The sequence below is a fragment of the Aptenodytes forsteri genome, unplaced genomic scaffold, assembly GCF_000699145.1.
Source record: "Aptenodytes forsteri isolate BGI_AS27 unplaced genomic scaffold, ASM69914v1 Scaffold80, whole genome shotgun sequence".
NCBI lineage: Eukaryota > Metazoa > Chordata > Aves > Sphenisciformes > Spheniscidae > Aptenodytes > Aptenodytes forsteri.
Genome location: NW_008795026.1, coordinates 3,302,401 through 3,313,975, shown reverse-complemented (window position 1 = coordinate 3,313,975; position 11,575 = coordinate 3,302,401). Strand labels below are relative to the sequence as shown.

Genomic DNA, 11,575 nt, shown 5'->3' with positions numbered 1-11,575 from the left:
GGCAAAGAGTTGTGGGAAAATAATGACTTTATTAAGGAAAAATGTGTAAAAGGTGATAAAATGTAACTGTTAACGAGATATTTGACTGAAAGTGGGGAGAAGGTAAGTCAGGTACAGCACTTTAGCATGGAAGAAAGCCTTTAACTAAAAAAACCTTTATTTTTAATTCGTGTTACAGGAGGCATAGGGCTTGATTTGCTCACACTGCAAGCCTTTCACAGTTACTTAGCAGGGGTGAGCCAAATGATGCCTTTCAGTGGGGAAACAGGAACGAAAGTGGCAGGGGCATCCCCACCACTGACAAAAAACGTCCATTCCAGTGAATTATTTTTTCTTGTGGAGAGACCAAAACCCCAGAGGTACAAGAGACGATGAACTTGTATTTAATAGTACAAGAGTTCTTACGACGATGTTGTTATACCCCATAGCAATTAAAATTTCCTTACTGGGTTGTGTTTCCTGATTACACCTTAAACGGTGTTGGAAGAGAGTAATTGCTTAGAAATTACTTCTTGCATGGGAAGGAGGAGAAGGTGCGTTTCAAAACCTCCCGCATACTTTTCTTCTTTCCCACCCGAGCAGTGTTTTCTGGCTAAATAAAGCGGTTCAGCTGGATTTCTCAGGCAGTCCCCGTAAGCCTCTGCGTGAAGGAGGCTGTTCCTAAGGCTTGCAGTCCTGGATCCCGTACCTTGTAGCTATTGCACAATAGAGGAAAGACTACAATTCCCATAGTACTTCCACATACTGGTACTCCAGTGACATCAGACATTACATGGCTGAGACTGGTTGTAAAGCAAGACGACCAAAAATGTAAGCTTGGTGTTTCTTTCACTTCTGTAGCAGGGCCTTTGGCAGCGTGCAATCTTTGCTTACTAGGGGAGGATTTCAGTTGCTGCAGAGGTATTTGAAAGGGTGTGTATCTGAAGAAAACATGAGGTGACATGTAAGGGCAAGCAATTTGTACTGTTTCTCGTAGCGTTGGTGCAGCTTAGAGACTCCTCTGTCTAGGAATAGCTATGTGGAGTAATTGCTTAATGCCAGCGCTGCTAGTTTGTCTCGAGGGGCCGTTTCCTTGGCCACAGCCCGAAATCTGCTTGCTGCTTTCTGCTGTTTTTGTCCTGCAGCTTCCAGGGGTGGAGGGGAGACGCTGTCCATAGCCTGGCAACAGTTTCTGTGTGCGTATAGTAGCTGAGGTGTGCAGCGTGCGTCCCATGGCAGCGATGTTAGGGGGTGCGGCGGCAGCGCTGCTTCAGCGCTGTTGTGGGCTATGCCACCGGACTTGAAAGCACAGGGATCAGCTGCTGCTGCCGCTGCAGTGCTCTAGTGTGTACAACTGGCATGTTTCAGTGCCTGTGCTGCCTTTGCTTCCCCAGTGGCCTGTGTCGGTGGGAGGAATGCAGGCAGGGAATCGCTGGTGGTAACATCTGTGCAGGTTTGTCTCGGTGGAAGTTGATTCTCACAACGGGATGAGGCTTGTGTGGGTTTTGTTGTTCAGGAGAGATGCTAGGTGCTTGGAGTGATACTGATGTTTTAGGAAGCTGGAAAACAATCCAGAGAAGCAATTTTTGCAGTGTAATATTTGCTTAGGTTGCTGTAATGCTGTAGCTTAAAGTAAGCGTAATGATTTATTCACCTGACAGTGCCCAGCCTTTCAAGTGATCGCATGTTGTGAGCACCTGACAAAACCATAATTCTCCAAATGTGAATGTCTCTTAGTGTTGACCACCAGAGTCTTCTAATAGGGACAGTGAGGAGAGACTTACGAAGTGGATGGGGAACTTGGGAATACTTGCTGTTGTCCTTTCACTGAGAAATGTAATAGCTTCTCAAGCAGGTAATAGATCCCCTTTCATTTCTCTTTGGAAACAGTTTAGATCTGTTAAATGACATTGTGACGGTGTTTGCTCCAGTCTGCAATCTTGAAGACACCTACTTAGTACTTGAATTTCACAAAGTGAGGAGCAGGTCAAGTAGGAAAAGTAGCTTTATATCTAATCTTGGTAGTCTAATGAAATTAATATACCAGTCTCTATATAATGATTTGCAGCTGATTTAAAAAATTCTATTTATTTGGCCACATATGCCGGTTTGTAACTTCAAAGAGTTTGTTTTCATACATTCAGTAATTGACAATTTCGTCATTTTTGTTTGTTTGTTTAAGATACATTTGGAGAGACATTTTGATTTAGTGGAGTTTAAATGGTACGAGGTAGTCCATCTGTCAAAATGAATCTGGAAAAAATATTTTGTAACTTCAGTTGGAATTTTATATTCCTAAACAAAAAGGTTTATACTGAGAGTATATTAATACAATAATCCTGTTTTACAGCAGCATGTATTTGAAAGGACATAATCTACAAATCGTGCACTTAAGCTGCCTTTGGATTAGTTGACTGTAAAGTGAGCGGAAGCTCAGTTAAAAACTCCGTACCTGTTTGTTTCATAGCCCCTTGTGTTTCCCTGGTCTACCGGGAGATAATGGAGCATGACACGTGGTAAGAATTATAAGTGAGGGTGGATATATAGAGGTAGCTGGTATTAAGTTCCCCTCTATTTCCGTGGAGCCTGCGGTGAACTTGAATTGTGTTATTCAAGTACTTAAACCTGTATTTGCTGACTAGATATTTTGAGCGTCATAGGCTGCTTAGTGATGGATGCATTAAAGTTCACCATCCTCGTAAAACTTTCCCTTAGCAGTCCCAAATTTGAGCTTTTGGTTAATGACATGTTGCACCTGAGTTGTGTTTGCTGTTTTTAAAACTGGCAACTTCATGTCAATGTTTCATGAAGGGTGTTTTTACTTTTTTAATTGGGGATTAGGGTCTTAGGGCTTTTATAAACAAAAAAAAGTCCTCTGAAACTCCAGAGTAAGGGCAGGAGGCTTCAGTCATTTTTGCATGCAAAAGTACTTGGAAGTAGGACTCCGGTGTTCAAAGTACATGTGGCTTTGGACCACAGTTAGAGTTTCTAGATCTATAAAAATCTATCATTAAAACCAGTATCTGTAAGGTTTTTTTAATAGTTTAAATGAATTGCAGATCAGGGCTTTATTTCTAAGCTGCCTACTGGCAAATTATTCCTGTTTTTTTTCAAATTAATAAAGCAAGAATTGCAGAAGTGGGGCGTTTACAAATTTGAATTTCTGAAAGTGCTAACTTTAGGAAGGCTGAAGTTATGAAAATTGCATACACGTAGCCACAGTTCCTGGTGAATAAATCCATATCGCATGGTCTCCCAAGTGCTTACTATGCTTAATTTCTTGTCACCAACACTCTAAGTTTTAATGTAAATATTGCAGAAATGCTCTGTGTTTTGGGGTTTTTTTGGCTGAGGAAGAAGTACCTCACAGAGGTAGTGGCATACTGCTTCAGGGATAATGCTTCACAAAGGTGGAACTGAGGAGCAGATTGGAATCTCTTCCCCAACAAACTTCCTGCCATGTAGCTTTGTAAAGCCGATAGGCCTAAGTATGAAAGAAGTTCAAAGCAGGTGTGTCAGAGAGAAGTGTGGGTCTTTAGACTTAACAGCAATTTTCCTGTGTAACCTGAGTCTGGAACTTGTAAACCCTCCGGTAGTGTAGGTGGAAGTTTTTAGGCTTTCCTCATGATCTCCCTACAATATTAAGGTAATGTTTCAAATCGCCTTTTTTTCTGGAGGATTAGATGTACCGTAGCATGCGGAACTGCAAAACCTGTGACTTGTACACGATGGCATCAGCGTGTACACACTGCATCTCTCTAGAAGCGCAATATAAATCCACCTGAAGATACTACTATTTGCTTTACTCTGAAAAGCAGGCATTCAGATTAGCAAAATTCCCATTAATCGGTGAGGAATAATTCAAAGTTAAGTTTCATATTTACTGTGGCTTCTGTTTGGTCAGTGCTAGAAGGTTGTGGAAAATGTGTGTGTGTCCATACGTATGTACATGTGTATATGGGGAAAACATTCTGCCTGTCTTCACCACGGGACAGGATATGTAGGGGCAGAAGGCACTTAGATTAGTAGGGTGACCATGCATGTGCTGAGAGGGCTCGCTATTTGCAAGGTTCATTTAAAGTTTCTAGTCTTAACTTTAAAAAGCGTTGATGGGAAGATGAGTAGGCGTTACACTCCTAAGAAAGACAGGGGGGATTGCTTTTTTTTGGGATTTCAAATGATTACGTTGCCAAGGTGTCTGTCGTTCCTCCGGTAAGCTTTGAACCATCCATGAAATTCACTGAAACTGCGGGACAGGTGGATGGATGTCTCTGCGATAATGAATTTCTGTAAATTCCATGGAAGCTGACAGCTTCACAGAGGAGAAATCCAGATTAGCGTCCTCGCAGGGAAAAAGGCTTCCACGTGACTTTCAGCATTCGGTGGGGTCTGCTTATTTGGTCACGTTGCATTGGGTTTTAGCTGGTTGCTATTAGGATGAGTAGGGAAGGACTGGGAAGACCGAGAGGGTGCGGTAGGGAAACTGCTGCTGTTACGATGAGCTTGGGATAAGGCATGAACGTGTAGGAAGCCAGTCATCAGTTTTCCCTGCTGATGGAACAACTTGTTTCCTTCAGGTGTTGTGCTTGTGGTCATTCGTCTTTTTGCTTAGAGTTCTTTTTGAACAATGTCAGAAGAAAATAAAACTATTTACAAATTCAGGACATGATATTAAAATACTCAATGAGAAACTTTTTTTTATTATTTGTCAGTTTAACGCAACGCAAGCTGGCAGTGCTTCTGTAACTAAAGCATTGGCTTCTACTAAAGCTCTAATGTAGCACCCTCATATCCTGAAGGTATCCCAAAAGGCCATTCTAGGAATGAATTATTTACCAGTTGTGCAATAAGCATGTGTTTATATCAACCCCTAAAAGCTAAGTGACAGCCACAGAAAGTTACTGTTGAAAATCCAATTTTCTGAAGCAGGGCGTATTGGCTGGAGAACAGAGGCAGCACTCTTACCTTTTTTTGAACAGCTGTGTAAATTTTAAACTTTGGTTGGACTCTTACATAGGTTGTGAAGCCTAATGCAGCGCCTGCGATGCTTTGAAAGTTTCCCATGATTTGAAGTACTTCCTATTTTGAGATATAAGTGGATTGTTGTTTGGAGTTTCAGATATCAACTAACGCTTTGTGAAACCCACTTTTAAAGTTGCGAATAGTTACATTGTGTCACAGAGGTAACGATTAGCCAAATCATTAACGGGTTTCATTAAGTCTGCTTTGACAGAAGAACAGCTAATAAATCACAGGTAGTTAAAAGACCAGTAAAGGTTAACGGCTTAGGCACACGTTGACTGAACAAATCATCATGGGTGGTACAAAGATATTACTAGTCATCCCTTCTGAAAGGAAACTGTGTCATAAAATTAGCATCTAGGAGCGGTTGTGTGCACCTGAGTCATTTCATTGCAGAGCCCGCTATCTTAGCTTAGATACAGAGCCTAATCTTCGCATCTGTGTGGGCCACCGAGCTTTCTGTAGCGTCGAGGGTTGTATTGCTGCAGCTCTTCCCTTGCAGTACAGCTGGTGTATTGTATGTGCACTGGAGACCAACCGGCGCAAGAGCAGCAAGCTCAGCGCTTCCCAGAAGCATCGACATGTCTACACGGACGTTTCGCTGAACTGTTTGCAACCCATTCCTGGCTGCAGACTTTCCTGTCTGTCTGAGCGTGTTTCTCTGCAGCATGGTGATGGAAATCCTATAGGAAACCTGACAAAAGTGACTATCGAGAATGGGTTAACTAATACATCCAGCTCTTAGCCTGTTTCCAGCAGGCCCTTGGAAAAAAGAAGAGCGGGGACTTGACTGTGGGTTGAACAAATCATTGTAGCAGAATTCAGATTGGACGTCAGATTAGGTAAATCCTTAGTTCTACCATTCAGCAGGTCAGAGCAGGTCAGCCACAGTTGGATGTAGTATAGTCTGACATCATCTTATTACTTTAGGAGAAGAGCAGGTGCTTTGTTAAGTTTTAAGAATTTATCATGACATGACTGTTGCACACTTCATCTTGATTTATCTTAGTTGTAAAAGCAGCCCTTCCCCCATTCATTGCTTCTCACCAATTAAAGCTTTGTGTCAGTGAAGATGAAGCCGTACATTTGTGTAATGCACTGACTTTCGCTGTGTCATGTAATGGAAGTGGCTGAAATTGGAGAAATGGCACGTGTGCAAAGTGCAGGCACGTCAGTAGGCAGTGGCAACGTGATAATCTGCTTTTCAGCAGGGGAAGTATAGGAGGTTATACTGTAACGTGTGTAAGTGGATGTGGAGAGAGCATAGGATTTCAGAATCGGCATGTTATACTTTGACCGCTCTTGGGAACGTGGTTTTATCACATCTGGTTTTGGACAGTGTGTGGCAGGAGCCAACCTTGCCTTTGCCGTTGACAGAAGCTACGAGTCTGAAGGTGGAGTGGAGCCCTTAAACGGGTGCAGTCCCAGGTACTTAAGGATTGTCCTACCATGTGATGGGACGGATGTTCAGTTCTGTGGCAGATGTGTGCCTGTGAGCAGGATCCTGCTACCAGCAGGAGCTTACGTCCTGGCGTGGTAGATGTGGTCCTGTGTGATGTATCTGCCTATGTGACAGGATAAAGCTGAAGAGTCTTGTCAGGCGATATGCCTCTGCCTGCATGATTCTAGGTGCAGCACGGCACAGCTGGCTTACCCATTCTGGGACTCCATGTGACCTGTGGTCAGCAACTCTCGTATCTGCTGAGCTGTTCTGTCATGTGGGATCTCACAGCAATAAAGCAACGTCGTCATTGTTCTGCGAATGTGTAAGACGTAGGTGGTACTGGAGGAGCTGTGGGTGGTGTGATGTGGAAAGATGGTGGGAGGAGCAATAAGGGGTGGCTAGAAATGAGTTTCATGCATAATAAGTACAACTTTGACAGACCTGGTAATTATTGCTTTTTTTTTTTTTTTCCTTTTTTAATTGCTTTTAAATAGGCTAAGTCTGTCCTCAAGAATCTAAATTTCTGCTTGCACGGCAATGCTGCATACTTCAGAGAAGAGAACTTGTATACTGATAACAAGGACATGGTCAAACAAAGTGCCACCCCTGGTCATTACAAGTCACAGGTGAGTCCAAAAAGTGATTTTGTTTAGGTGAACAGAAATAAATACTTGTATGATATGTTGGTTTTTCTAACTAAATGTACTGAATAACCACATAACAAAAAAACCCCAACACCCGAAGAGAATGCTACATTACAGATGGAGCAGCTTTCACTGTCTGTGTTGGTACAGGAGAGTAATCCTCTATTCGTGGAAGTCAGCCGTTCCTCATTCAGTCTGGCTTTGAGCGCCCCTTGTCAAGGGCATTTGTGAGACTTAACCACAAAGTCTTCTGAAGAACAACTGCTGGAAGTTACCATGGACAAAAAAAATCTTTGATTATATGAAATGAATGTATTTAGATGCTAGCGTTTAAAACAAACAAAAGAAATGGCCCAGTAGCCCATGAGTGTTCTTAATGGTACTTGGGCTATAGAACCCATATATTGAGCAAACATCTCATAAATATACTTCTTCTCCCGCACCCCACCTTAAGTGGTGCTTTTTTTATATGATTTTGACCCAGCTGTCTAAGAGAGGTCTGACAGACTTGATTCCTTTTTCTCAGAAGAAAAGTTTCTTAATTCTTTGACTGCTACGAAAAGTTTCTCAGTTCTTTGACTGCTGAAAAGGAACGTTGCCCTTTGCTGCTGCAACAAGCCCTTTCGATGATATGAAATTAGGATTTAGAAGGAAGTCTCCAGTAATCTGCTGTTTTTATGGTTTTGTCCCTGATATTAAGAGATATCTGAATAACTGACCTATTTTCTCCCTTGGTTTGAGTGTTTTACATATCCCTGTCACCTGTTTACTTCTGCTGGTTAGTTTCCCAGGTAACCCAAGAAGGCAATTTATAGAATTCTGATTTTTTTTTTTAAATACCCTCTAGTTTCAGAGAATTAATAGCAGTGCATTCTGAATGGGTTAACCTGTTTCAGTGTGCTATAGATTAAGATGGCTGTAGGTAGGCGTCATTAGAAGTCTTAAGTCAAAAACCCCAAACGATGCTTTTTCTTACATTTGCTTTATCTTGCCAAGAAAAACAAGAAATAAACAGGAAATATTTATCCTGCCAAGAAAAGAGAGAAGAATACACTCAGTATAGAAGTAATAATACTGTGCAGTGCTGTCATTTACTGTCGTTGTGATAGATGTTTATAAAAAGCATCTGGGAGCAGTGCTCTGTAGCAGTGAGTTCCTGCAGTTTTAGGATAACTGACTGTAAAAAGGCTTTTTCCTAATTTAGCTCAACTGCTTTTTGGAAAATCAAGAACTTTCTGTCAGATGGGACTTTATGTATATGTCAATAAAAGTAATTTCTTCTAATTACGTAATGAAGCAAATATTTAGCTCTGATTATATTATTTTTTAGCTTATAATATATCCTTTCAGAGAATTGTTAGTCTGATAGAAGCTGTAGACTGTTCTCACATCCAAACAGAAGGAGAGTGAAGCCCTGTTGAATTTCTTAGTCTGTGTCCTCTAAGGCTGTAGTTCAGCAAGGTACCCCAGATATACATAACATCACTGCAAACGTTTCACACAATTGGCATAATGTAGCGGTCTCTGAAAATCCCTAAAACTCCTTCCACTCTGCTTGAGGGGCCTTCACTGCTCTGTCAGCAGCTGTTACCATCTCAGAATAGGCGGTTGCAGTCTTGAACTGTTTCCAGTACTTAGCTGGACAGCACATGAAACAAAACATTTCCAGTAATGAGAAGTAATATTTGAGTCTTCTGTATTCACAGTGCTGTTAAATCTTCGGACAGAGGATTTTCAGAAGATCATAGATCTCTGTCTCCTAGCTGCCCATCCCAAGCAGTGGTGGTGAGGCAGAAACCTCCCTCCATGGAAAATTTGTTTCGTATCTTCATGTCTGAAGGTACAGCGGGGGCACACTGGCACTTCTGTGCGTCTCCTGTCCTGTTCATCCTTGGCATTGCTCAGGACCTGGCTGCAAAAGGTCCTGAGCAACCTGCTCTGAGCAGGGGCCTTGACTCCAAAGGTCCCTCCCAACCTCAGCAGTTCCGAGATCTCTGCCATGCGGGATCCTCTGTTCCCAGTGCAACTTACTGATCATCAGGTCCTTTACCAAGATCTGTAGATTTCATCTGCCTCTACATGCCTGGCAGCTGTGCTGGCTTGGCGCTTGGTGAATGGGAGGATAGCAGGAAGAGGAGTGAGGGAGTAACAGCCTTCCTCAAGGTCTTTGCCCTCACTGCTGGAGCAGTGAAACGGTGTGTGTAGTAACAGCAAATCTTTAGCAAGCAGCCTGAACAAAGCAGAAGCATGAAGGAGCCGGGTAGCAAAACATGAGTTGGTGTGTAGTGGAGCACAGGACTCGTGTCGCAGGTACCATAACAATATCAGTGCCTAATAGCTTTGATACTATTTAGTTTCATATATATTTATTGTTGAAATGTTACCATTATACTGATGAAGTTCTACTAATTTATTTCTCCTCAAACAAAAGAAACTTTGGAAGAGCTTCTAAATACAAAGAACTGAATGAGGCTTGTGGAAATAGTGAATGTTTTTGGTAAATGCTTCAGTTTGCTTACTCCTCAGTTGTGATGAGCTCTGTACAGAAGTTAAAAGCCCTCTGTGTGCATTTGAACACAAGATGTGATTTAATAACAGTGTTAGATGTCTTGGAAAAAAGTGCGTTCAGTTTCGTATGCAGGGAGAATGTTTAGTACATGCACATTTCCATTTTACGGGAAAGAACAGCAGCTGTGTCTTGTTATGCTTTGAAAGAAAAAAAAATCCATCGAGATAACATATCTAGGTTTTAGATCTGGTAAGTTTTTTGTTGTTGAGAGGTAATTTAGTGAGAGCAGTGGCTTTCCCATGATTTGTGGGGTGGAAAGAATGAAGTAAAAGCCCTACTGAAGACTGTAGGAGTTGTCATTTGATTTTTTTTGTTTGTTTGTTTTTTTGAGACAGCATTTCATTCATTGATTTTTAAGGTTGGAATTCTGAGCGAAACACGTCTGTGCCTCTGCAGGCAGTCCTTTCTTTGCCAAGCCGCTTATGGAGGTTATCACTGTATCTGAAATTCAGTGAAGAATTTTGAAACTAAAGCAAACTGCAGGAGTTTATTAAACAGATTAAATGACTGGAAGTTCCAATATGTTTACACACAACTAAGATCAATTCTGAGGCCATGAGACAACCCGGGGGTTGTTTGACAATCCCCACCTTCACTTGGATGTGTTAGTCATAAAGGTTTTCAACAAAAACAACAGGTTGAAAAAAGGTTTTATGCAAAAATGTTTTTGAAAAAACATTTAATCTGTTTATTAAAACACACTGTTTTATCCCTTTTTCCTGGATGTGTTAGTCATAAAGGTTTTATGTTTACTGTAACTTGTTAGTATGTATGTTACTTGTTAGTATATGTAAAGCACAGACAGGAGTGTCTCAGTTCTTTTGAAATTTTGTTTAACTAGGTAGAATGGCAGTCTCCGGTGTTTTGGAAGTGCTGAGTGATGAGGCTGTATCTAGGGTGTGTGAGGCATCCCCTCTACTGATCTTTAGTCACATTGTCCTGCACAATTCACGTTAACAGTGACTAATGGCTCTGAACGTAAAAGATAAATCCATTCGTTACAGATTCTATTTTTAGTCTATGCAAAAGTATTTTATACTCGAGCCAAGGAGCATAATTTATCTTGGTGTGTTGCTTCCTAGTAGACTAAGAGGAGGGCCCAGGCATTGGTATGTGATACTGCTAAATTGTTGCTAAAATGTTGGCCTTGGTCACTACTGCTTTCCTAACTGATACTTGTGTATGGTTCAGGAGTCATTTGTAGCAGGCAGTTTGGGTACCGCCCTCCTCCTTTTCTGCAGGGTAAGAGTTTACCTGTATCACGCCAGTGCTGTCGTGCCATTTAGTCCCTGGGCCAGGAAGTTGTTCTTGTCTCTTTTTATTTACTGACATGGATGCTGGGAGTGTACTTGTATGGAGTGTTACAGGATATGTGTCTAGCCTCTACAGGGTGATACTACCTCTATTTCTGTTACTGTTTGGATGTGTAAGACAAGTTTATTGCAACTGATAAGCCCTCAGTGTAAACATTTTTTTTTTAATTAAAAAAATTCACTATGCCCTACAGTGTTAAAGGGTTGTTCTGCCCCGCTCACGGCAGGAGCACACTTGGCCGGGTAATATTTCTTTACTAGCTTTTCAGACAAGACCCAGGAAGGGAGATCTTCTGAGTCTGTGACAGCTTTCACTAAACCAAATTCTGGCTGAAGATTTGTAGTAAACAAGATTGTACTGTTCTACTTTTGAGAAAAGGAGGGAGAGAGAAAAATTAAATTAACTTAGCATTTTCTCTGTTAAAAGGCTGGGGCATGAGAGAGTGAAATGATCAATATTGAAGTTTTGTTCTTTTAGTTTATTTAGATATAAATAACTTCTTAAAAGCTCTACCTATAAAAAAAAAAACTTATAAAGTGGCTCTAGACAGACTGGATGCATAAGGCCGGAGTCAGAAAGAGTAAATTATCCCTAAACCCCCTG

At 41.5% G+C, this 11,575-nt stretch overlaps 1 protein-coding gene across 1 annotated transcript in view; it reads left to right on the top strand.

Moving 5' to 3' along the window:
- The first annotated feature begins 757 nt into the window (after positions 1 to 757).
- The window catches only part of LOC103896168 (meiosis-specific coiled-coil domain-containing protein MEIOC), a 29,135-nt gene continuing 18,317 nt past the window's right edge, over positions 758 to 11,575 (top strand). The window contains exons 1-2 of the mRNA XM_009275951.1: positions 758 to 810; positions 6,940 to 7,071. The gene's annotated coding sequence lies outside the window, so the exon portion shown is untranslated. The remainder of the gene's footprint in view (positions 811 to 6,939; positions 7,072 to 11,575) is intronic.